Source organism: Eurosta solidaginis, chromosome 2 (assembly GCF_040869045.1).
Source record: "Eurosta solidaginis isolate ZX-2024a chromosome 2, ASM4086904v1, whole genome shotgun sequence".
Taxonomy (NCBI): Eukaryota; Metazoa; Arthropoda; class Insecta; order Diptera; family Tephritidae; genus Eurosta; species Eurosta solidaginis.
Window position 1 is genome coordinate 19,023,311 of NC_090320.1, and position 26,736 is coordinate 19,050,046.

A 26,736-nucleotide genomic window follows, 5' to 3' on the forward strand; every position below is an offset into this window, starting at 1 on the left:
TGTATATATAAAAGGTAAATCAAACGTTTGTGCTGATGCACTATCGCGTATAACAATCGATGAGATTAAAGAAGTTAACAAAAAAATTTTGGCAGTACAGACAAGAGCCATGACAAAAAAGGCAAACGACAAAAATTTACATAGGAAAACAGACAAAAACGATGAAAAACAACTTACTTTACATGTCTACGACAAATTTTCATTTTTCGAAAAAAGTTCCACGAATAAGATTTGCAATTACGCACGATAAAAGTAATAAAACAACAAGTTTAAGAATTTTTGCGCATATTAAACATAAGAAACTCGAGTTACTTAGTTTTGAGCTTGTTAACGAAATAATGACTTTAGAGAAATTATTTTCGAGGCTTGAATCAGAAGCAGGCAAACGCAAAATTAAGAAAATTGAATGGTCTAAAAACGATATTATGTTCGAACATTATACTATTACAAATTTCAAAAATATTGGAAATAAAATTTTAAAATCATTAGAAATTATATTAACAGATCCAGTGGAGACAGTAACAGATGAATATACAAAATTAAAACTAATGAAAATTTACCATAATGATCCCATTTCTGGTGGACATTGCGGAATGAAAAGACTTTACTCAAAATTGCGAACAAAATTTTATTGGAAGAACATGACTTGTGTTATTTTTTTTTATTTTTATCAAAAATTGCAATGATTGTCTTTTAAACAAGGTTAAACCTAAAACAAAAGAAAAACTTGTTTTAACACCAACTCCTTGTAAACCATTCGATATACTAGTAATTGACACAATAGGACCCCTACCTGAGTCCAAATATGGTAACAAGTTCGCACTTACCATGATTTGCGACATGACTAAATACCTGGTAACAGTCGCTGTACCAGACAAATCGGCAAAAACAATCGATTCAGCTATTTTTGAAGGATTCATTTTAACTTACGGCACAATGAATGCCATAAAATCACATTTAGGTACTGAATTTAAAAATGAATTATTCGAAGAATTAACAAAGCTTTTAAATATTCAACATAATTTTTCAACTGCATACCATCATGAAACTGTTGGCACGATTGAACGTAATCATAGAGTTTTTAATGAATACTTACGTGCATATTTAAAAGACACCTTTTCTGATTGGGATGTTTATTTAAAATACTTTACTTTCCTACACAATACTACGAGTAGCACAGTTTTCGACAATCAATTTTCACCTTACGAGTTAGTCTTTGGGAAAAAGGCAACTTTGCCTAATGAATTAACAAAAGAAAAAATTTACCCAATTTATAACATCGAAAACTATGCCAAAGAAGTTAAGTTTAGGATGCAGAAAACGCACAAAATCTAATTAATAAAAATAAATTACAAAGTAAAAATCTGTACGGTAAAATGGCACGACCTCTAATTGTAAAAATCGGATATAAAATACTTTTACAAAAAGAACCACATCATAAGCACGAAAATATTTATCAAGGACCGTTTATTATAACTAAAATTAACGAACCCAACGTAACTATTTTCGATGAAGTTAAAAACAAAGAAAAAGTAGTACATAAAAACCGCCTAAGTAAAGTAAATTAACATTACTCCAATTCGTTTACTTTAAATTTGATTAAAAAACAAATCCAAAATTTACTTACTAGCATTTAAGCAGCCACGAAGGCACAATTTTGTATATTCAAAAAAAAAATTGTTTATAAAATTGTCCGTAACACAAAAATACATACTTAATATATAATACAAAATGTAAAACTTTAAATTGAATATGTAAAGCACAAATATTTATAAAAAAAAACATTCAACATATTTTGTCGTAAATCAAAATATTATTAATATTTATACCTTTTATTTAAGTTACAATGAACTATTAAAATGTAACCAAAATTTAACTATTTGATGTATAAAATCTTTTTTCAATTATTAATAAAAATGGTTCCGAACCAACGAATTAAAAAGGGGAGGTATACCCTAATATAAATATATATTTCTTTGTTCGCAACAATTTTTATAAGTTTTTGGCCAAAGAAGAATGTGACAAAATTGATCACTTTGTCAATTCTTCTTTTCCCCAAAAAGGATGATGTAAGAGAGCCTTAATACATAATAAAATGTCACCCTGTGTTCAAGTTGCTGCAACACCCGTTGTCTACCCACGGGTGTGGAACAACTTGAACACAGAGCAATTCGGCTCTGGATATTCATTTAAAAAAACTTTGGACGACACAAGTAAAACACGAATTAAGTGAAAAAGTTAAAATCAAACTAAATACAAACTAGAAATAAAACTAAATACAGAAGTGTACAAATAAATGAAGAACATTTATTATACAAAAACTTTGATAAATAAAAGAACAAGAACTTAAACAACAAATACGTGTTATGTGGAGTGCGTTGCGACGTGCAATGAACCTTTATAGTGGGCTTCAATCTTTCGCACAATACACTTGAAAGGACCTCATATGCGATATTAAGAAGGCTGATTCCACGATAGTTGGTGCATTTTGCACTATCCCCCTTTTTGTGGACTGGGCAAAGAAGCTGCATGCGTCTTACCAACTCCTCGCCACCGAACTTGAATAGCTCCGCAGGCAATCCATCAGCGCCCACGGCCTTGTTGTTTTTCAATCTGGTTATTGCTATTTTAACTTCGTCATAATCTGGCGGGGGACATATATTCCATCATCATCGATTGCGGGATCGGGTTCTTCATCTCTGCGCGGTGAATTGCTGCCTCCATTTAGGAGAGCAGAGAAGTATTCCCTACATAATCTAAGCACTCTCTGGACATCAGTTACAAGGTCGCCGTTTTCATTCCTACAGGAGTTTGCCCCTGTCCTAAAACCTTCCGTCTGTCGCCGTATTTTTTGGTAGAACTTTCGGCCGTTATTCCTGGTGGCTAGCAGCTCAAGCTCCTCGCACTCAAGCCTTTTTGCTTCTGCTTTTTCTTCCTGAAAAGGCGTCTCGCTTCCCTTTTCAACTCACGATAGCGTTCACACACTCCTCTTGTCGCGCTCGCTTTTAACGTAGCCCTGTAAGCAGCGTCTTTTCTTTCGGTTGCAACGCGGCATTCTTCATCGTACCAGTTGTTTTTTCGTGGCCGCCGGTAACCAATTTTTTCCTCGGCGGCAGTACGAAGTTCTTTGGAGATATGCTCCCACTGCTCCTGTATTCCTTCAGGATGAGTTGTGCTCTCAGAGAGCAGGTATGAGAGTCGAGTTGCGAAATCATTGGCAGTCTGTTGTGATTTAAGCTTTTCGACGTCTAGCTTTCCTTGTGTTTTTGAAATATATCGAGTACTAATTACTTTCGCCCACCGTTTGGCTCGGAATGATTTACCGCCGTTGAACTGTTGTGAAGCCAATTTTCAGAATGTTGGGTGCATAGTTGGGTTCATATAATCCAAGTTAATGGCCTCATGTTGCCCCATCTTCCATCACATTAATGTTATTGTTATTATATATGTACAATAAATTCCTTTTGCAATGTTTTTAAAGAGATTTTGTATACATACGGCATTAATACAACCACATGCATACAGAATTAGTATAAAGGGAATAATAGAGTATGCATGATCAATGAGAAACTACACGTGTTAATAAGAAATAAACGTGTATTGATACTGGCACGCATACATACATATGGTCCAATTCATGCCTCAACTATCGATGTTTTATGCATACATTTACAACTGGATGGTGAGCACCCTAACCAAGTTGATTCCCAAAGCTTATTATAACTTAAAGCCAAATAAAGGAGACATTTTATAATTGCTTGCAAATCGATTAATATTTATTAAAAAACGTACTCATATGTTTACATATTTGTAATTAAAATTTCCGTGGTCACATATCCTATTGAGTTCCCCTGATTTTGAAGGTATCGATTGCTGTCACTCTACCCACTTTGTTCACAGGTTCGCCTACAGGCTGCTAAGTTGCAGAAACGATTCGAATTGCCAGCACAGCCACGATATTGATAACAAACGCAACGGCGTCCATAGAAACCCCACCTTACGCCAGCTTAGCAGCCTCTACCACTATTACCCCTAATAATGGGGCTTTGGCAATTAGGACGTCCTGGAAGAAGATATTAAAGAAATGTATAACGAGTTTCATGAGGATCGATTAGTAGACACTTACTTGGTGTATTTGGATACTGAGCTTGTGCCTACTCCAGGAAGAGCCATACAACCACGATGAAGAAGACGGCGATGAATTTCATGTTGAAGGAGTTAAAAAATTTAGCTGAAGTAGTTTGTGAGTTGATATTCAGTTGTAGAAGCTTGGGCTGTTTAATAACACTGGATCACAAATTCCGGCAACAGAGATGTCATTATGAAATTCCTATGTAAAATCACCCCCTGATTCCGAAAATCGAAGTTATTTTTAATTCTATGGTAACGTTTTTGAGATACTTACGAATAACGGTTTTTTCCAATAAAAAAATTGGGTCCACTTAATCATATATATCTCAAGAACGAATTCAGCAATTCCAAAAGGTTTAAAGCTTTTAAAAGGTAATACAATTTGCTATAATCTGTGCATACAATACTTTTTGCTAGATTCAAAGATAACAAACAATCATTACGGATTTTTTCAAATCTCGAAAACTTTTTATTTTTTTGCAGATCCTTTTTTCTCTCTCTAAGCTCTGTTTTATTACAAAAAAAATAAGCTTTCATTCAACAAAATCGATGATCTAATACAAAAGTTATAAGCATTCAAATAAATATATCCATTTAATACTTAAGTACCCTCTTGGTACATATGTGTTAGTATTGGTATATAAGTTGGTTAGCAGGTAGATTTTCGAAGGTTTATTAGATACAAAAAACTGTTAGTGTCATTTTCTCAAAACCAGGTACATTTAAGGCAGGTAGCGTTTTCTTTGTGGAACTAGGGAACCTTTTTGTCTAGGTAGGCTTAAATTTATATGATCTAAGTATAAATAACAGTACATGCGCCTTGTTCCTTCATAATATCTGCAAGGCTCGCCGGATACTGTTCAGTTTATAATTGCAGGATATAACCCGTCATTTACTTCAAAATATAATATGAATAAAAGGGCGTGAGAGTTTGAGTGTACAAATGATTCAGATATGTTCTGCTTCATCTGCGGTCAATTTATCGTTAAAAGGATGCGACGTGTGTTTTCAAATCCTTTGAAAGTTACATACTATAAGTATTTTGGAATTAAGCCTAAAAACCATGGACACCGTATACTGTGTGCACCACATGTCGAGTCGAATTGATTTTTTCGGAAACCGGAACAAAAAGGTGCGTTGTAAAAATTAGGAATTTGCTCCCTTTTAATGCATAGCTGACTAATTTCTGACGCCACCGTGGTGTGATGGTAGCGTGCTTCGCCTACCACACCGTATGCCCTGGGTTCACACCCTGGTCAAAGCAACATCAAAATTTTAGAAATAAGGTTTTTCAATTAGAAAAAAATGTTTTCTAAGCGGGGTCGCCCATCGGCAGTGTTTGGCAAGCGCTCCGAGTGTATTTCTGCCATGAAAAGCTCTCAGTGAAAACTCATCTGCCTTGCAGATGCCGTTCGGAGTCGGCATAAAACATGTAGGTCCCGTCCGGCCAATTTGTAGGGTAAATCAAGAGGAGCACGATGCAAATTGGGAGAGAATCTCAGCCTTAGATCTCTTCGGAGGTTATCGCGCCTTACATTTATTTTTTTTTTATTGACTAATTTCTGAAACTATCTATTTAGGCGACATATGAAATTTATTACACCAATGAAGTGGCGGGAACCAACTTGCCATTCAACGGACTGCTATATTTGTAGTACAAAAGTACTTGGAGTTGGAAAGTCAAGAAAAGTAACCTATGCGAGCGTATCTACATTGTCATTACCAAAACTATATTCAACATAAGCTACATTGCCAGAATCAAATTTGCCTTTAGTTCCGGTTCCAGTTTCATTGGCAACGGCAGTATCTGATTACGCGACATCATGTTGTACTGGATTTCAAACGGAAAACGAAAGAAACTTTTGTCACAAGCACAACTCAATGATTGGATAAGGGATTTGGAATTGTCCAAGAAAAAGGTCGAACTACACGCCTCTCGTATGCAAGAATTTAAATTTGTTTCATTCGATGTTAAGGTAACATATTATAGAACTCGTTACGAACAATTTTCCAAGTACTATACGAAGGAGGACAGTGTTTGTTACTGCAAAGACATTGCTGGTCTATTCAAACAGTTGGTGAACCATATGATTCAAAAGAGTGGCGATTGTTCATAGACGGCAATAAATTAAGTTTAAAGGCCGTATTATTGCATATTGGCAACCAAAAGCCATCTATCCCGATCGCGCATGCAGTAGATACGAAGGAAACGTATGAGATAATGCAAAAATTGCTAAAATTAATGAAATACGAAGAACATGATTGAAAAAAATGTGCCTATCTTAAAGTCGTTGGAATGTTATGTGGTCTACAAAGTGGATACACAAAATACTGTTGCTTTCTATGCAAATGGGATGGCCGAGCTCGTCAAGACCACTACATAATAAAGTATTGGCCAGGATGAATCGAGTTTCAAGTTGGGGTGGATAATATAAAATACTTCCCACTTATAAAGAAGGAAAAAATAATTCTGCCTCCGCTCCACATCAAGCTCGGCCTAATCAAAAACTTTGTCAAGGGATTTTTGTGGGACCGCAAATAAGGAAAATGATGACCAATAACCATTTCAAAGAATTATTGTCACCAGTGGAGGCAGCAGCGTGGGATTATTTTGAAAAGGTCGTTTTAGGCAAACACAAAAGTCCTAACTACGAGATGACAGTGAACGACTTAATCAAAAACTATGCGGAAATGGGTAAATAAAAAAACATATTTAAGACCGTTTTCTCCGTTAATTTTAAAACCTATCTGCCCAATAAACAAAAAATTTATATGAAAATTTTTAAATTTACATGAGAATATATAGCCCTAAATCTGAATTCATCGTCCAGTTCCGAACAAACAAGAACGAGAAAAATGTAAACAAAAAATTTGTTCTGAATTGAAAGATAAATCCAGCCTAAGAAAATTATATACTAATGTGTCACTTATGTATTTATCTAATTTACTTTTTTATTTTCTTTCAGGAGTAAATATGTCTTTAAAAATTCATTTTCTACACTCACATATAAATTTTTTCCCGCAAAATCTTGGCGACGAAAGTGACGAGCATGGCGAAAGGTTTCACCAGCAAATGAAAATGATTGAAAGTGAGTATCAAGGATTCTGGGATGTCGCTATGATGGGTGACTACTGTTGGTTTCTAATAAGAGAAACCGATCCTAATCTAAATAAGTGTCAAAACAAGACATATAACTTTTTCAATTATAAAATAAGATCATAGAGTTAAGACAGAATCATATGCACATATGCTATTATTTGTAGGGTACTTAAGTTTTATTATATGGATGTATTTATTTGAATGCTTATAACTGCTTATGAAAACTTACGTTTTTTGTAATAAAACAGAGCTTAGAGAAAAAAAATCTGCAAAAAAATAAAAATTTTTCGAGATCCTTCCTCGCAAAGTACAAATTTTTTTATATTTTTACAAAAAAGATTGAAAAATTCCGTAATGATTTGTCGTTATCTTTGAATCTAGCAAAAAGTATTGTATGCACAGTTTATAACAAATTTTTTTAACTTTTAAAAGCTTCAAACCGTTTTGGAATTGATAAATTCGTTCTTGAGATATATGTATATGATTAAGTGGACCCATTTTTTTTTTTTTTTTTTTTGAAAAACAAAAACGGTTATTCGTAAATATCTCAAAAACGTTACCATAGAATTAAAGATAACCTTGGTTTTCGGAATCAGGGGGTGATTTTACATAGGCATTTCATAATGGCGTCGCTGGTGCGTTTTGGCTGTAAACCAGTGTAATCTTTAAACATAATATTCCCACTCTCATCTACATATAAAGCTAAAACTTCATGTGGCATAGACACCCAAACATTCCTAAACTGACCTCGTTTTTGTAGAGTCTTCTTTACCTTTAGAAATTCTGGTAGCTTTGTTAAGCCGGAGTCATTGGTGCCGTATGTCGTATCGCTGTATCCGTATCCCTAACGTAATCAGCTGTTTATCGTTACGACGGTAAACCAAAACCCAATTGGTTGGCTACGATACGGTTACGACCTTAGCGGCACCAATAATCGATTGCATTGATTCTCATAAGGTTGGTCGAATCAGCTGTTATAAGGTTACCGATACGGTTACCGATAAAGCACCAATGTCTCCAGCTTTAGTTGGAGGTGGTTTTTAGCTGTTTGATAATTTAGAGGTACCTGATATTTCTTTCCATCTTCAGTAGTAAGAGATTTGATGGCGACGGTGTTACTCTTTTGATCCTCATCTGCTACCAATTCAATTTCAAGCTGTAATCTTGACTTTATCCACTTATCCAAAACTTAGAAAATTGTTGATTTATAATATGTGTCGAAATTTAGGAGTAATCACTGCATTCATCTAAAGCAGAAGTTTTTATTGAAATTTACACAATTCACATGTGATCAACTATGCTAAAACAGAAGAATCAGCAATTAAAGTTTTTTACTTCCAGTACTAAGTATTTCGATCGGCAAAGTATTCACAACTTGTATTCATTAATAAATTATATTTAATAGTATAATAACTTCAATGTTAAATTAAAATAGAAGATTTTATTATAATTTACACAATTCACATGTGCTCAGCTTACTTTCATATACTCAGAAAATGTATTCCTCTCATTGACTTGTCCTAGCACCTTTCTTTTCCATTCTCTTCCCACTTCTTCGTATCGTCGTGTTGCTTTACATAAGGTGCGTACGCATATACCTATAAACAGAATAATACAAAGCTTACATGTATGTATTTGAAATAATTTTTTTTTTCGTAAAGAACTCCACGCCATGAATAACTGATTAGAGATTGGGCAACTTGGAGCAATAAACTTGAAATATATCGAGTACTAATTACGATCGCCCACCGTTTGGCTCAGAATGCTTTACCGCCTCTGAACTGTTGTGAAACCAATTTTCAGAATTGTGGGGTTTGAATGCATAAGTAGTTGGGGTTCATATAATCCAAGTTACCCAATCTTCCATCATATCAATGTTATTGTTATTGTTATTATATATGCACAATAAATTCCTCTTACAATGTTTTTAAAGTGATTTTGTATGCATTCGGCATTAATACAACCATATGCATACAGAATTAGTTCAAAGGGAGTAACAGAGTATGCATGAACTCTGTTGCGTATGAAATAAACGTGCATTGATACTGGCACGTATACATACATAGGTCCAATTTACGCCTCAACAATCGATGTTTTATGCATACGTTTACAACTGGATGGTGAGTACCCTAACCAAGTTGATTCCCAAAGCTAAAAAGATTATTATTACATTTAAACCAAATAAAGGAGACGTTTTATAATTGCTTGCAAATCGGTTGCTATTTATTAAAAAAAAGAACTCATGTGTTTGCGTATTTGTAATAAAAATATCCGTGGTCACATATCCTATTGAGTTCCCCTGATGTTGAAGGTATCGATTGCTGTTACTCTACCCACTTCGTTCACAGGTTCGTCTAGAGGCTGCTAAGTCACAGAAACGATTCGAATTCCCAGCACAGCCACGATATTGATAACGAAGGCAACGTCGTCCATCGAAACCCCACCTTACGCCAGCTTGGCAGCCTCTACCGCTATTACCCCTAACAATGGGATTTGGCAATAGGACGACCTGGAAGAAGATATTAAAAAAACATATAACGAGTTTCATGAGGATTGATTAGTAGACACTTGCTGGTGTATTTGGACACTGAGCTTGTGCCTGCTCCAGGAAGAGGCACAACCACGATGAAGATGAAACCGACGAATTTCATGTTCAAGGAGTTAAAAAATTTAGCTGAAGTAGTTTGTGAGTTGATATTGAGTTGTAGAAGCTTGGGTGTTTAATAATTGTTGTAGTAATTTAGTTTAAATTAAAGGGTTTTATGTGAAACTTTTAGGACTTGCGAATTCTTGAAATTAATTGTTTTTATAATTTTACATTGTTGTGAATGTTTAAGCGCTTTTGTAACACAATCGAATGAATTGGAACAATTGAAGTTCTGCATCTGATTTATGTACCTGCAAAGTATTTATGTTTTAAAAATTTCTGTTATTAATTTAATAAGCTTGCGTGACCTAATTTAAATTTTTAGTGACCGAATTAAAAGCCGTATATGACAATTGAGAAATAATAACAACCCAATTTATTTAATAGAATAATAGCATATAGGGCCAGGTCACATCTTGACGCCCGATCGATGAGCTTTGTAACAAAATAAACAGCTATATCCCTGATCTCTCCAGTTTTTTCGCCTCGCGAAACCTGACATTGTCACCGACCAAATCATCGGCAACCTTATTTACAACATGGACGCGCCAAATGTCGACCAAAGTGAATATCCACGTCGATGGCACCACGCTACCGACTGTCTTACACCCTAAAATCTTGGGTGTGACGTTCGATCAGGATCAACATTTTGGAGAGCACGCAATTGTACAGAAAACATAGAGCCGTAATAAAATCCTCAAAACTCTTGCCGGCAGCACTTGGGGTAAAGATGGAGAAACACTCATTACCACTTACAGGTCGGCCGATTGCATGCTACACGTCCCCGATATGGTCCAAAGGTTACTCATTGGAAAAAACACAGGCCTGCCAAAATACAACCCTCAGAACAGGTACGGGATTAAGGGGTCATCTCCGTAAGCATTACGAGGAAATATAGCACCTGAAAATACAGCCGTATGAAGCAAAAAAGCACAAGCAGGTTCTCAGCGATATCCACAAACAGGCGTCGGACCTCTGTCAGGAATTGCCCGGCAAATACGGTACTCAACGAAAAATACCCAGAACTAGCAGAGGAGGAACGCACTCTACCTAGGGAAACGCGCGTCAATCTAGCTCAACTTCGATCTGGATACTGTAAAAGGTTAAGCTCTTACCTATTTCGAATCAAGCCCGACATACAAAATATATGTTCTGCTTGCAATGTGTCCCCAATGACACCAACCATCACCTATTGGATGGGGTGAAGCACTGCTACAACGAGAACAACAACATGGGGATGACACCATAATCTGAGAACGATACTGGCGTGGAATTTCAGGACTCTTGCAGGCAAAGGCGCCGATAGAGGGATATAACTCAAAATGATATATAGCCATGCTTAACCTCCTAAAAAGCAGCCCAAGAATTTTAAAATACATACCCACAAGTCACTGCAAGCTTAATGCAAAAAGTAGGCATATGGTCTAATAACCTCTGTCGTTTCTGCTAAAGAACACATTTTTATCGAATGTCATGTCGTCGCAAAAAGAATACTAAGGATGCTTGGATCGCTAAGACTAGATAGTAAACTCATACACTCTCTGAATTTCCGCAGGGAGCTTGGCATGGAGAAGTTGCTGTGAATAGAATGAGGGCACAATAGACCCAAAGGTCGTAGTGCATTACATCACAACAATCTATCTAACTTCCCTTCTTTTTATAATCGACGGCTGACTGGAATATGACCCTATGTCGGCAGCAAGTTGACAGTGTCTCCAAACCGGAAACCGTATATAAATTCTTTGAACCCCGCTTTCAACTTATTTTTATCGCTTTGATAACGTTTATGTAATTTGTCGATGACTTATCGGCTTGTTATCGACGAGCTAGGCGCGTGTTATCCATTATCGGTTTGTAATCAACTAAGAGATATCAATTTGTAATCCATAACAAATTGCATTGGACCGTTAAAAAAGCTATCAGTTTGTTATCGAAAATTATAGATTTGTTATTGGAGTTTAACCGAATAGTTTTCGACAAGTTATCTTTTTGCTATTGATTGTTATCAATCAGATACTGATAAATCCCAAACATAAAATCAATAACCCGGCGATAACAAGCAGTGATAAGAAACCAACAACTAGTCGATGGTTCGGCGATAACACGCATAACATGGTGATAACAAAGCCAAAACACGACGGCAATTTCGTTATCGGTAATAAGTTGACAGAGAAACGATGACTCATCCATATTGGTTGCAAGAAAGTACGAAATCAATTCAAAAAGATGAAGAGGTGATCCCTTAAGATTATCATTTACATTGCCGCAGGATTTTCGTTTTGAGATTCTTTGTTTTTGAATTTTCTTGTTCTTGTAGCAATAACGATACTCCGCGAAAGTTTTGGGGAGTGTTATCAATGTTGATATTCCCGAGATAGTCGGGCTTCTACGTTAACGGTGTTTGTTTCCGGAACGTACCGTATTAGGAGGGAGTGCGACAAAAAATTGAGGCAAAAATACAAGAAAAAATACACGAAAACAAAGTAGTGTCATATAGGCATTATTAGTTTATGTTTATGTTTATTGATAAGAAGTATTAGTATAGCAAGATTATTGATCTTTTATAGTACAACAAAGCAGGAAAATATTAATAGTGGTATAGAATTAAAAAATTACAAAATATTAATAAGCATGTATTAAAAAGTATGTATGTATACAACGGAGGCTTATTCAAAATAAAGCTATTTAGTTTTAATGTCGGTATTTTAAAATTATATAAAATTATATATGGCCAGCCTATGTCTTAAGTATTAACTGAGAAATAGTTATAGATAACATTCTTATAGTTGCATACACTTAAATTATTTCTTATAGAATTGGGAATAGAATTCTAGGTACGTATAGTGTTTACGAAAACTAGTTTAGTCGACGAAACTGATTTAAATGTAAGTACGATTAGATCATTTGTACGAGCAGATCTTGTGAAGGTAAGCTTAATATAAAGGTATAGTGGCGTTTTATTAAGAATTAGTCGATAAAAGAAAATGCAGCTCCTGGCTTTAAGATAGTCAGAAATTTTACATCCCAAAAGCGAGACACGAGATATATGATCGAACTTTTGCAATACATACGCGTAACGTGTAATATGGTTAAAGGCCACACCCATTTTATGAGCAGAGTGCGAATCTAGCTTATTGTAGATCAATTCAACGTATGTCTAATAAGGTAGAATTAGCTGAACAGCCAGTTTATGCCTTATGTTATAGGGAATAAACATAGCCGATAGCCGCAAGTTCCGCAGGGCACCATATACCTTACCTATGGCAAGTTAACGTAATCAACATTTGTTAAACTTGAGTTGATTACAAGGCCAAAGTTCGTAATTTTATTCACTAGCGTAATTTGGGCCTATGTAGAGAGGTGGTACCTATGTAGAGAGGTGAAATTCTCATCTCAATCAACTTTCTCTTTGAGATAGGCAGAACAAACGTGTTATTAGGTTTGAGGCACAGCCCGTTATTATTAGTCCAAAGGGAAATAGATGAAAGGTCAGCATTAAGTTTCGAACACAAATCATCAACCTCATCAATGCGTCTAGACAGGTAAAGTTGAACATCATCCGCATCAGTATGCATACTGACGAATTCGCAGAACGTAAAAATATCATTGATGAATAAACTAAATAACAGTAGGCCAAGTATTGATCCTTGTGGTACACCGCAGACTACTTCGCTAAGGCATGACATTTTGGACCCGATCATTACGCGCTGATATCGGCTAGTTAAATAGCTGTTGATTAATGCCAATGAATCATCACTAAATCCAAAGTAAGCCTTTAGCTTAGCGCAAAGCAACTGATGGTCAACGGAGTCAAATGCCTTAGAAAAATCAAGTAGACAAAGTAAAGTTACAAAGTTTTCATCAAAGTGAGTGCAACCATGCTTGGCCCTACAACCAGTCTGAAGAGGTGACAGCAGCTGATTATTTTGTGTGTGGTTCGTGATTTGGTCGGCTATTAATGCTTCAAAAGCCTTGGAGAAAGCCGGCAATATACTTATAGGGCGGAAGTCGGAAGGAGTATCGGCAGTTCATAAGTCATTATTGCTAATTAAAACCTGATTTAATAGAAAGGAAGTTGTACCAATCCTATCCGAATACATACCCGGCGCGAGTATAATTCCCCATTCGCATTCAGGTACACCCCTAGTGTTCAACGTATGCTATATATTCGACCGATTTCATCATTTTTTTCAGACAGTAATATGTGCAATATACGAAAACATATGGTGAAGTTTGAAGCTTCAATATGATAAATTAAGGAAGATATGACAAAAATCCTCTTTTCTGAAAAGTCGGTTATATGGGAGATATATGCTATAGTGGTCCGATTCGGCCGGTTCTGGCAAATGTCTAATCGAACACCTAAATATACCCGCTTACAAAATTTTATCAAGATATCTCGAAACTTTAGGGACCAGCTTCCATACAAACAAACAGACAGACGGACAGGCGGACATGGCTAAATCAACTCAGCTCTTCATCCTGATAATTTCGGTATAATTAATGGTGGGTCTACCTATTTTCCTTTAAGGACTTACAATTATGAGATTCGTGACGAAGTTAATATACCATTTCATTTTCATGAAATGTATAATAAAAGTCTAGACAAAATTGTATTAAACACAAACGGACGTTTTATTTTATTAGTAAAACATCCAAATTTGCAAAACCGATGAAGCCTGTCCTTGAAATCATGTTTCTCTGTCCAGGATTAGGGGAAAGAATAAAATAATTGATTTCAATATCATACACATATTTGGTCTTTTATTCCAAATGATAGAAATAAAGTGTGACCGCTTTTGATTTCCGGATGGACCTTATTTGCGATTCGTCCACGTATTTATAAATAAACAAACAATTGCAAAGAAACTTTTGTTTTCAAAAGTATAGCATTTCGCTAGAATATCAATAAATACATTTCTGTTATTTAGGTAGAGCTAATTCAGCAAATTAAAGAGTTTGTTCAGCGAACTAAAATAAATAAAAACAAGTAAGGGTGTCTAAGTTTGGGTATAACCGAATATTATATACTCAGCATGAGTTTGAGCTGTACAGTTCATTTGAGATAAATTACTTTTTCGAATTTCGTTACGAGGGATTTTTGAAGGTCTAGAAACGTTTTGTAATGCTTGATCGGAATAGGGGCGTGGCTTCGCCCATTAAAAACCTTTAATTTTTCTTCGAGTTATTGTTCCCGAAATATATAAAATTGTTTGGTCATAAAAGGACGTGGCACAGCCCATTTTCAAAAATTAAAATTTTTTTTGTTTTTTCTTGTTATAATTTCACTTGCAAAATAAAACACCATTGATACAAAGCTCTGTTTTGCAAAGATATAGCTTATTTTATTCGTCCACGACCCTTTTAAAAATCTTTTATATAAAAATGGGCGTGGTACTTCACCGATTTCACACATTTTTCGTGGAAGCATTCTTTATAGTAATGGCAACCTCTCTGTCGAATTTTGTTACGATAGGTTTAACAGTTTTTAATTATGATTAATAATATTTGTTAAATTGAAATTACCACATGTGGGCGGTGCCGCGCCCATTTTCATAAAATAATCAAGAATCTTTATATCAGTGCACACATGAAACTTTAACAGTCTAGATTAATTATTTACTAAATAATCAGGTTTTATGTGTTTTCCAAAATGTTATATATGTAAAAGTGGGCGTGGTTACCATCCGATTTCCCTAACTTCTAATAGCGATGGGAGATGCGCGCCAAAGACCCCATATACGAAATTGCAATATTTTATTCTCAATATTTACCCAAGTTATCGTGTGCACCGACAGATAGACGGACGGATGGATGGACGGATTGGCGGACATGGCTAAATCAATTCCTTTTTTCAACCCCAGCATTTTGATGTATGGAAGTCTATATTCATCTCGATTCGTTTATGCCCGTTATGTTACCAAAGTTAACACACTCTGTGTGCAAAGCTCGCTGAGTATAAAAAGAGTAGCTTTAACTTAAATTTAAAGGTACTTTTGTTATTTCAAATTCTTGAAATCGTATTTTTTATTTACACGTCTCAAAACAGATAAAACTCATTAAAAATACGTTCATTGTACACATGTCAACTTAATAACATATTTTCAAATACAAATGGGCAAGTCCATGGTAACGGGCGCGCCGCACGCATTTCAACCTGCATAGAAGAGAACAAGAGCTGCGGACTGAGCGAACATTACTTATTTATTATATTTAAAGCAACAATTATGGGTACCTCAAAAATTTAAGTACATATATTTGACAAGGTTCGGACGCGACAAGAAATAAAAACAAATTTTAATGCTTGTGAAAGTATGCAAAAATTAATGAAGGAAGGGAAGAACAGAAGGTGAAATAAAGACCCAATGAGCGTAATTTTTCGAAATTTGAAATATCCTTTAAAAATGTTTAACTACGGTTACGCACGCGACATAAGAACTTGTTGACTATATGATATTGAAAATATATTCCTTGCGAGACATCAAGTCTTAGGTCGAGTAGAGTAAGCAAAATTGTTCAAGTTGTTCAAAAATACGGGTTTACATAACCATTACTTACAGTACTCGATTCTACGCTGCAAGTATTTTCAATTGAACAAAAAGTGTTACAAAGCTTATCTTTGTAAAATGAAAAGAAATATAACTTGCAACCCGAAGGCATTTTATGGATCTGCAAACTCTAAACGCAGGGTGAAAGGGTTTCCATCATCCATGAAATTCAAAGATAATATTTCCAGCGATGATCAAATTACGCTATTGAGACCAAGGTTTCACCTAATGAATACCCATACCATATTGATTCATGTTATTCAATCAGAGCTCCATTTATATCTTCAGAAGATGTATTATCTTATTTTTAAACTTTAAAAGTATCATATACATACGGCCCAGACTGGATCCCGACACACTTTCTTAAAAAATATGCTGCAAACATGTATCAGCCGCTAACAGATTTATTTAATTTGTCTTTAATTTATGGAGTTTTCCCAACAATGTGGAAGGAATCTTTTCTTATACCGCTTCATAAAAATGGAAGCAGGTCTTTAATGGAAAACTACCGGGGCATAGCAAAGTTATCCGCTATCCCAGAGTTATTTGAGGCTATTATTACCCACCACCTAACATTCTCTATTTCCCCCATAATTGAAAGGGCAAATCACCTATCACCAATTTACTAGAATTTACCACCCACGTTTCTAATGGATTTAGAAAAGGCCTTCACACTGATGTAATTTACACCGATTTCAGTAAAGCTTTCGACAAAGTATCACACCCATTACTTATTCATAAGCGCGGTCAACTCGGTTTTCAACCCCGTCTTATATGTTGGATTTCTTCGTATCTTGGTTATCGTACGCAAAAAGTAATCTTTAAAAATACACTTTCTGGGGTCATCAATGTTTCTTCTGGTCTTCCATCTTGGTCCGATTCTGTTCTTGTTGTTCATAAACGATATATCTAGTACAATTAAATACTCAAAAATCTTGATGTACGCAGACGATGTAAAACTTTTCAAATCATGTGCCTCACTTGAGGAACATTCCTTGCTTCAAATGGATTTAAATCACTTGGTTACCTGGTGCAATGTAAATTATATGCCGCTCAATCTCAAAAAATGTAAATTCATGTGTTTTTCTCGGAGAGTTTCGCCACCAGCTTCATATACAATTAACAACTATAGTCTAGAAACTGTTAATCATTTTATTGACTTGGGAGTCATGATGGATTCCAAACTTAGTTTCAATCTTCATATTAATGCTACAGTGAATAAAGACAAAGGTGTTTTGGCATTTGTTAAACGGTGGTCAAAAGAATTTAACGACCCTTACATAGCTAAAGCACTTTTTACAACATTAGTTAGGCCAATATTAGAATACGGCTCAATAATTTGGAATCCGCGTTATCAAGTCCATGCAGACAGTCTCGAATTAATACAAAAACAATTTTTACTATTTGCCTTAAGAAATTTTCAATGGGACTCTTTAACTAATCTTCCACCTTATACTAATCGATTAAAACTTATCAATCTTCCAACTCTTGCTAGACGAAGGGAAATGCTTGGTGTAATATTTATGACAAAACTTTTAAATGGATCAATTTCGAGCCCATTCCTTCTGAATGAAGTGAACTTTGCCGTTCCCTCTCGGACATCGAGACACTTCAAACCTCTTCTGCTGAAACAATGTAGAACGAATTTCGAACAAAACGAACCTTTCCGGCGTTTATGCCAAGATTATAACTCTCACTCAAACATATTTGATAGCTCGGACAACCTTTTTTCTATGAAAAAGAGTGTTCTTACCTCTCTTAATTAATGTATAATACGTTTGCTTCTGTTCTCTTTAAGTATTACGCTTGGCTGATGAAATTTCTTCTGTAGCTGAGAAGTCTCAGATCGCGACGCTTGACAAACCGCTCCCCATCAAAGACTCGGCAAAATGAAAAAAAAAAAGTTATTGTATATATATAAATCGATCGCGTGAACAGGATTAGCCTGGTTTCATTGGGCCACTTGAGGGCAGCGCGCTGCCACAACGTCCATTAAAAAAAAAAAAACAAAAAAAAATTTGCATACCTGGAATTTCGAATACGCCCATAAGCGGAGACGTATACTGGTATATAACTTTCCCTGTGTTTATTCTTCGATAAATTTTATGGAGGGAATAGAAAAGAAGTACAAAATAAATCAAAATTTAAAGAGGCCATAATAAATCCATGGAAATTTGGATAAGATATTCCCATTTAACCGTTTCTAGTCGACAAATATATTCACAAGAAAAATGCTTTCTTTTCGTCTTCATATGAAATTGTTGAATACACCAATAACCAATAAAAACCTACATTAAACGTTAAAGTTCATATCATGTTGAAATCAGAACTGATTTTAGATTTTCCTCAGATAATCCTCTGTATATATAAATTAAAAAAGAGATACAACAATTTCAATTTTCGTCATATTTTGTAAGATTTCTCTAACATCACTCTAGGAATCAATTAACAGTTCATACACGGCTGAAAGCGCAAAATGCCCCCTTTCTGACAAGATATAAATTTTGTTCGTTGGCTAAAGAGAAATAAAGTTATAGGTCATTATATGGATCAACTAATGGACTTCACAAATTTTAGACACCAATAAGAAATGTTACCCGAACTTTCCGGAAATATTTTAGTAAACAGACCTATTTAACATCTGAAAGCTTTTTTAATTTCAAGTCGAGGTTTGCTTACTAGGAAAATAATGAGGATAAGGGCAGGATAAGTTTATAAAATCTCCGTTTTCCGAAGTTGTTTTAATACTAAATAAAAATCTAGACAAAATTTTATTAAAAGCAAAAATGTATATCTGGGTTTAACAGCGCAACAATATAAAGAAAGGACGTTATATTTTGTTAGTAAAACATCGAAATTTGCAAAACCGATGAAGCCTTTCGTTTAAAAGAGAAACATGTCCACGATGAGGGGAAAGAATAAATTTTTGGTTTTGACATCACACACATATTTCGCCTTTAATCCCAAGTGATAGAAATAGAGTCTGGCCACTTTTGATTTTCGAATCGTGATGGACCTTTTTTGGGATTGGCCCACACATAAATACACAAACAATTGCAAGGAAATTTTGCTATGAAAAAACATAGCAAAATGCGTTATTTCATTTCGCTAGGATATCAATGAATACATTTTATTTGTTATTTTGATAATGCAAAATCTGTTTGTTCAGCTAATTAAAACAAACAAGAAACAAGTAAAGGTGTCTAAGTTTGGATGTAACCGAATATTATATACTCAGCGTGAGTTTGAATTGCTTTTTCGAAATGTGTTACGAGGGAGTTTTTTTTCGAGGCTCTAGAAGTCTAGTTTGATCGGAATAGGGGCATGGCACCGCCCATTAAAAAAAATGTCTCCTAATTCCCTCTTAGATATAAACTTGGTAAGTAAAATACATATATACAAAACTATTTTTCGCTAAGATATAGCTTATTATTCTAGCGTACGACCCTTTTAAAAAACTTTTGTATGAAATAGGCGTAGTCCTTCACTGACCTCTTTAATTTTTCTACAAAGCATTCTTTATAGTAAAGGCAACCTCTCTGTCGAATTTTGTTATGGTAGGTTTAACGATTTTTGATTTATGGTTAATAATATTTGTTAAAATGATATTACCACAAATGGGCGGTGCCGCGCCCATCATCAAAAAAAAAAATCAAGAATTTAGTATCAGTGCACACATCAAATTTTAACATTCTAGATGAATTATTTACTAAATAATCAGGTTTTATGTGTTTTCCAAAATGTTATATATGTAAAAAGTGGGCGTGGTTACCATCCGATTTCCGTCACTTTTAATAGCGAGGGGAGATGAGCGCCGGGAACCCCTATACAAAAGTGTAATATTTTATTCTCAATATTTCAAACGTGTGCAATGACAGACAGACGAACGGACGGATGGACATGGCTAAATCAATTCCTTTTTTCCTCCTCAGCATTTTGATATATGGAATTCTATATTTATCTCGATTCGTTTATGTCCGTTATGTTACCGAAGTTAGTACACTCTGTATGCAAAGCACGTTGAGTATAACAAGGTTGAACTTGTGTAAACTTAAATTTAGATGTATTTTGTTATTTCAAATGCCTGAAATCTTATTTTTTATTTACACAACTCAATTAGGTATAAATAGCGCCCACAAAATTTACCTCGGTATACTTTATACTTTAAAATTGGTAGAAAAGGTTTTAAATTAAAAAAAAAATGACTCTACGAAATCAACTCGCGATGCTGTTTATGCTGATTAACTGCCCTGGGCATTTTTGTATTATAGATGGCGAATATATAACTATAGAGGGTAGCCCACATACAGTTGCAATACTTAAAGATGAAGCCTATGTATGTGTTGGTTCCATAGTTAGTGAAAATTCGGTGGTTACAAGTGCTCGTTGTTTATATCTTACACCTAAAAACAAATTCGACATTGTAGCTGGTGCAACCGACATATACATAGAAGAAGGGCATCGACGCAAAGTGGTGGTAATACATTATGATCGTCAACAATCAGAAGTAAGTTGTGCTGATTTAGCTGTGGTTAAAGTGGATAGACCCTTCGACCTGAATGATGCAAAAGTAGATAAAATAGAACTTTGCGATGGTCAATTACCTTCGGACCCAACGATGAAAATTAGTGCATGGGTTTCGTTACCTGGATACAGTAGAACTGCTTCTTCTTTTCTCGAAACTAAGTCCATGCGAATACAAGACTGTTATTATCCAAATTCACGACGTAAACTAATAATTTATACTAAACGTAACGAGTGGTTTGGAGAATCTGGAACAGCAGGCGTTCTGAATGGACGACTTTGTGCGGTGGCACAAGACACGTGTAGCGACGTAAATTTCCAGTGCGTATATATAGATGTAACATATGGCAGTGCTCGAAAATTTATAACAGACAATATGTAACTGAATTGTGTTATTATAAATTGACTGTTGATTGGAATAACTCGGCTGAGCGCCTAATTTCGAAACATTTTGAAATAGGGCGTTTTCGAAACAGCAGTTGAGTTATGGTGATATTCCCCTCAGCAGTCGAAGTGATGATATTTTTTTCTTATATCATGTAGAAATAAATTGTAATAATTTTAAGTAAATAAATATTTTTTATTGTATGCAATGAAAGTGTGACGCATTTAAATGAACTAAGTTGTGAGGCCAAAATTTTATCACAACTTTAAAGTTCCCTCGTCTGTGAATAGATGATGAGATGAAAACAAAATTGCGAAATGACTAATTTAAGTCCCTGGCAAACTCCATGTAAAAAAGCTGATCCAACGATTTATATGGAAGTCAATCTAATCGGTTATTGAAGCCATTGAATAACACCTTAGTCATAACGATACCATAGCCAACCAATTAGGTTTTGGTTTTCTGCCATATCCATAATCTATAAAATTTTTGCGTTGACGAATTTATTCACATTTTGGGGATTTTATTTTTCGTTTTGAAATTTTTCGTATTTTCTATTTTATGAAGACATTTTTTAAATTAAGGCACCAATAAGCGATGCCAATATATATTTACCTACGATTAAGTGAAAATATGATTACGAATTGGGCATTATGAATATGGCAAGTTAACCCGGGCCTTTAAAGAGTCGATATTTTACCAAAATAGGATTTTACTTGGCCAATAGTTGTCGCTGGATGTCCAACTGATCGAGCTTTTTAGAAAACCCTCGGAAAGCGGTGCCACTATTTAAAAACAATACTTGGAGTGGGACTACGCCTATTCTCCTGAAATGAGAAATGGTTTTGCGTTTGCCGGAAAGGAGTATTTTTAGAATGGTCACATTCTTGTCAGTGTGTCCCCTGTAAGAGATGGGTGCACCAGACGGGATGTTCTTGGCTAAACTCTACGTTCTCTTAACATTTACAAATCTTTTGTGACTCCTTGCTGTTCACGCCCAAGAGAGTCCCGTAGCCTGCGCTGCAGCGCCTACTACCCTCTAGCAGCTCCGCTGCTCAGCAAGCTACAGCAAGTACCCACTGCTGCTCGCGCCCCACGACGCCGCCAGCTAATACATCCTACCCATAACTACGATCTCCGTAGTAGGGTGAGTAGCGATGCCGAGCATCAGCCCCTGTCCCCGTCTTCTCCTCCCCCTATTTTTAACACTAGCATTCGAGTAGGTCAGGGAAACAGGGTCTTAGTCCTTACCACCTTTTGCACCGTTTGCCAGCACAGAATATATATGTTTGCGATATCTGCCCAATGCAGCTCCTGCCTTGGACGGTGGCACTTTCCTAGATGTCAATACATATCTGTCCGGTCAGGCGATGTAAATTTAGAATTCATCAACATCTACATCCCTCCTGTCACCTGTTGTCCTTTTGGAGACTGCCTTGACATCAGCGCACTACTCACTGGCGATAATCGCGTTATCTTAGGAGACTTTAATGCCCACCACGATCTAACTTACAGGCGGAGAGCAGGGGCGAGATTTTGGCGGACCAAATAGAAAAAACGACGTTCTGCACGATAAACGCATTCGTATGGTAGGAAGGTGTTACAGTTCGTCAATATATCAATCGTGAGCGCAGGACTAGTAAACTACGCCAACTGGCAGCCGACGGGAAATTGGCATCCGACCACCTACCACCATTACTTATCACCATTGAGAAACGCACTTTCATTAACTTCATGAAAAGAAATTGGGAAGATTACAAAACTTATACGGACAATCGTTTTGCTGCCCTCTCTATCCCGACTGATGCCCGTCAAGGGGAGTGTGCTTTCCACAAGGTCATTGATTCAGCTTCGGTTCGTTTTTTTCCCGCCTGAAGAATCCCGGAAATCGGGCAACATTTTCCAGCGGAGGCCGCAACTCTAGCGAGAGAACGTGACCTTATAAGACTGCACGACCTCGAGGCCCTCAAATAAGGGATATAAACCAACGCATCAAATTGCTGGCGCGGATGAAAACAATCGGGCGAAATGGGAGGAGCACTTAAAGAGTTGTAACCTCTCTGCTGGTGTAGGTAAGCTATCGTCCACAGTGAAGACCCTATCGAACCAGACTAAGCACAATGACAAAATCTCCATCGCCTTTGGCGATAAAGTACTGTCGAATACGAAAAAATGCGCGAACGCTGTTTGCTTTTTGCCGACAATATGTAATGCATACTACGGTTGACAAAGTCAGACGCCGGGCCAACAGACGCGCACACAAGCATAAATACATCATGCTAAACCACCTAAAGCAGCGGGCCTAGGCGGCGTAGCCATGCCGGTGTTTAAAAAACTAGGCAAAGAGGGATTTAATAATCTAGCGCATGTCCTTAACCTGTCCCTGTCCACCTTCGTCATCCCCGGAAAATGGAAAATGGCCATTGTGGTTCCGCAATTAAAGATGAGAAACATGAGCCAACATAGGAGATTCTTACTGTTCGATATCTCTCCTATCGCCAGTAGCCGAGATACTTGATGCTATTCTATTTCCCTACTTCACTGCAAATTTGCGTCTTGCCAATCATCAGCATAGCTTTCGAAAACTACAAAGCACTACCACCGCGCTAAACGCCAATAACACGCAAATAAATTGCCGTTTAATGAAAAACCCCACCATAGGACAGTACTCGTTGCGTTACACCTGTCAAAAGCTTTTGATACGGTCAACTACGGCACTTTACTGCAAGACCTGGAAGGGTCCCCCCTTCCTCCAAGTCTCAAAAGATGGACTGCAAATTATCTGTCTAGTCGCCAAGCATCGATGCAATTCAGGAACATAACATTTAAACCCAGAAGAATTAAATAGGGGGCACCACAGGGTGGTGTCCTATCCCCACTTCTGTTTAACTTCTACATATAGAAGCTACCTTCACCACCAGAAGGAATCACTTTCGTTTCCTACGCCGATGACTGCACAATAATGACCACAGACCCAGGCCCACACATCAATGGGCTTTCTAATAAAATATACCGCCATCTTCCTGGTCTCTCCAGTTTTTTCGCCTTGCTATATCTGACATTGTCGCCGACCAAATCATCGGCAACCTTATTTACAACAGAAACGATTTAATATGACCATATTAAACATTGTAGGCCATTCCGTCCTAGTTTTATGAGGAACTTAGGGTCACCAGAGCCTCGGCTGCTAAACATCTGGTTTCTGACTTCTGCGGGGGAAGGCCTACACTAGCGGGTAAAAGACATATGAGTTCAAATTAAGGGTATGATGCTTGGTCGGGAATACCCTACATTTTTGTATGCGTAGCTCGACAGTTCTCCATCTCACCTCCTCTATCACACAAGCTAGTTCTTTGTCTTCATCTCCCTCTTCTTTCTGCCACTCACTTCTCCTATATTTCCCTCTCAATTTCTAATCTTTAGTTTTTCCTCTTTTACCTTTCCTTTTTAACTTTCATCTTCATCCTCCTACTCTCCTTATTTTGGTTACTATTATTAATCCCTTCCTCTGTTTATTCGAGCACCGTTTCCCTTTCCCTCTAATATTCCTGTTCATATTTCCCCTTCTTCCCCTGCCCCACTTCGTCTCTGTCGAATTTAAAGTCTATATATTATTTCGCAGGTATAGCGATTTTCGATTTTGCCCTGAAGAAGGCGCGTGACCGCTCGGGCTCCAAAACTATTTATAAAATATTTCACGCCAGCGGTTACAGCACGTCTTATCTCCGAAAGGACGCCTTTCTAGGACGAGGTTTCTATTTAAAAGCATTATTTCTCATTTTTATCAAAAGAGAGAGGGGTGTAACTATTTCGCACTGATTGACTTACTACATTCTTTATTCGATCGTGCATAATCGGGTCACTAGAAGTCTTTAAAAGAGGTCACGCAGTCGTCTTAAATAATTAAACAAAAACTTAATAGTAAAATATAAATATTTATGCTTCATTTCATAAAAAAAGCATAACAGAGGAAGTGGTAAGTAAAATTTGATCAATAGTAATCAAGTACAGAGAAGCCTCGCCTAACGTACAGCTCTATTAGGCGGACACCTTTCTTGGACGGGCAGCTTTTCATGCGCCAAGTTTTGGGTACAGTTTTAAGAACAAATTGCCCTTCGTTGGGCGGTCATCCTCTAGGCGGTCATGCTCTAGGCGGACCGTTATTTGCTATAAAATGGGATAAAAAAATCCACTGAGCAAATGCGAACCTATTATTGACGGACATTGAGAACTGTTTTCATAACAAATCAATCGAAAACCTCCTTTGGATGGACGCAAACTCCTCTTAAGTGGGCAAAGTGTGATCATATATGTGGTTGCATACATATGTACATATTTTCCAAATGAAAAAGGGACTCTCCGAATAAAACCGATTTTGTGTTCGAAAAAAATTTAGTTTAAGTAGTGTCATAGTGTGATTCGCATAAAATGAAATTTGCATTAGTAAAATTTCGAAGGTTAAAAAGCGCACCAGTAAGTATCACTTTCATGTAATTCAAAACTAAGGATTGCCTAATTGCCGGATTGCCTGAAGTTAAGTTGAACTGGCCGGACCGTAAGGACCTCATACAAACAGAACGTGTCCACAGCCTTACCAGAAGTTTATTCGACGACCAAATTAAAACCTCCTCAAAAACCATAACCTATGAAATAACTATGTACGTCCTGTTGGAAAATACTAGACGTTTTCTAGGGCATATGCCACTAGGTTGTTCTAAACCTCAAAAGTTGATTTGAAATTATTTTTGACACCTTGCAAACCCACGCTTGGTTTCACACCTTTCCTTTTTGGTTGATCATGTGCAGATATTGTCTCGTTTCCCAATTCATCCACTTTTTTGTTACCATCTTTTCTTATATGACGGCGGCCATATAACGTTTGAAAGCTTCCCCTTGCCCCAAATTCTTCCTAGTGCTTATTTGCTCTCTAATAAACTTCTAGTTGTTGTGCTATGCCGACACCTCTCTTGCCTAAGTGGGCTCCTCTCTTGGGCGGATAAAAAATGGCCAAAGGTGAATGTCCACCCAAGAGAGGTTTCACCATATATGTAATACTCCTATATTGCTACAAAAAGCTAGGTACATTCCCAAACATCAGAGTGCTGATATATTGCTGTTTAAACGTATTTGTTTTTGTATTCAATAATCGAATGGACTAAATTTAAATTTTTTCTTGTCACACTTATGCTGTTACAATCACAAAAACTTTATAGGCTGTCTTGTTTTGATCTCGAATTCAAAACACATTGCGAGCATTTTCTATTAGCAATATAGGAGTATTACATATAGGGGTTTCACTGTAATAATAAAATAAAAAATTTAAAAGAGGTGTTTTAATTTTTTTATTATTTGAATTGATTCAATTGATTTTGTTGCGCCAGCGTTTAAAAATCTCAACAAT

At 36.3% G+C, this 26,736-nt stretch overlaps 1 long non-coding RNA gene across 2 annotated transcripts in view; it reads right to left on the reverse strand.

Moving 5' to 3' along the window:
* Positions 1–3,827: 3,827 nt before the first annotated feature.
* LOC137239360 (uncharacterized) overlaps positions 3,828–26,736 on the reverse strand; it is a 38,373-nt gene continuing 15,464 nt past the window's right edge. For both annotated transcript variants that reach the window (XR_010949338.1, XR_010949337.1), the window contains 4 exons: positions 8,711–8,829; positions 8,298–8,478; positions 4,127–4,154; positions 3,828–4,063 (listed from right to left, as the gene is read on the reverse strand). This is a non-coding gene — a long non-coding RNA (uncharacterized lncRNA). The remainder of the gene's footprint in view (positions 4,064–4,126; positions 4,155–8,297; positions 8,479–8,710; positions 8,830–26,736) is intronic.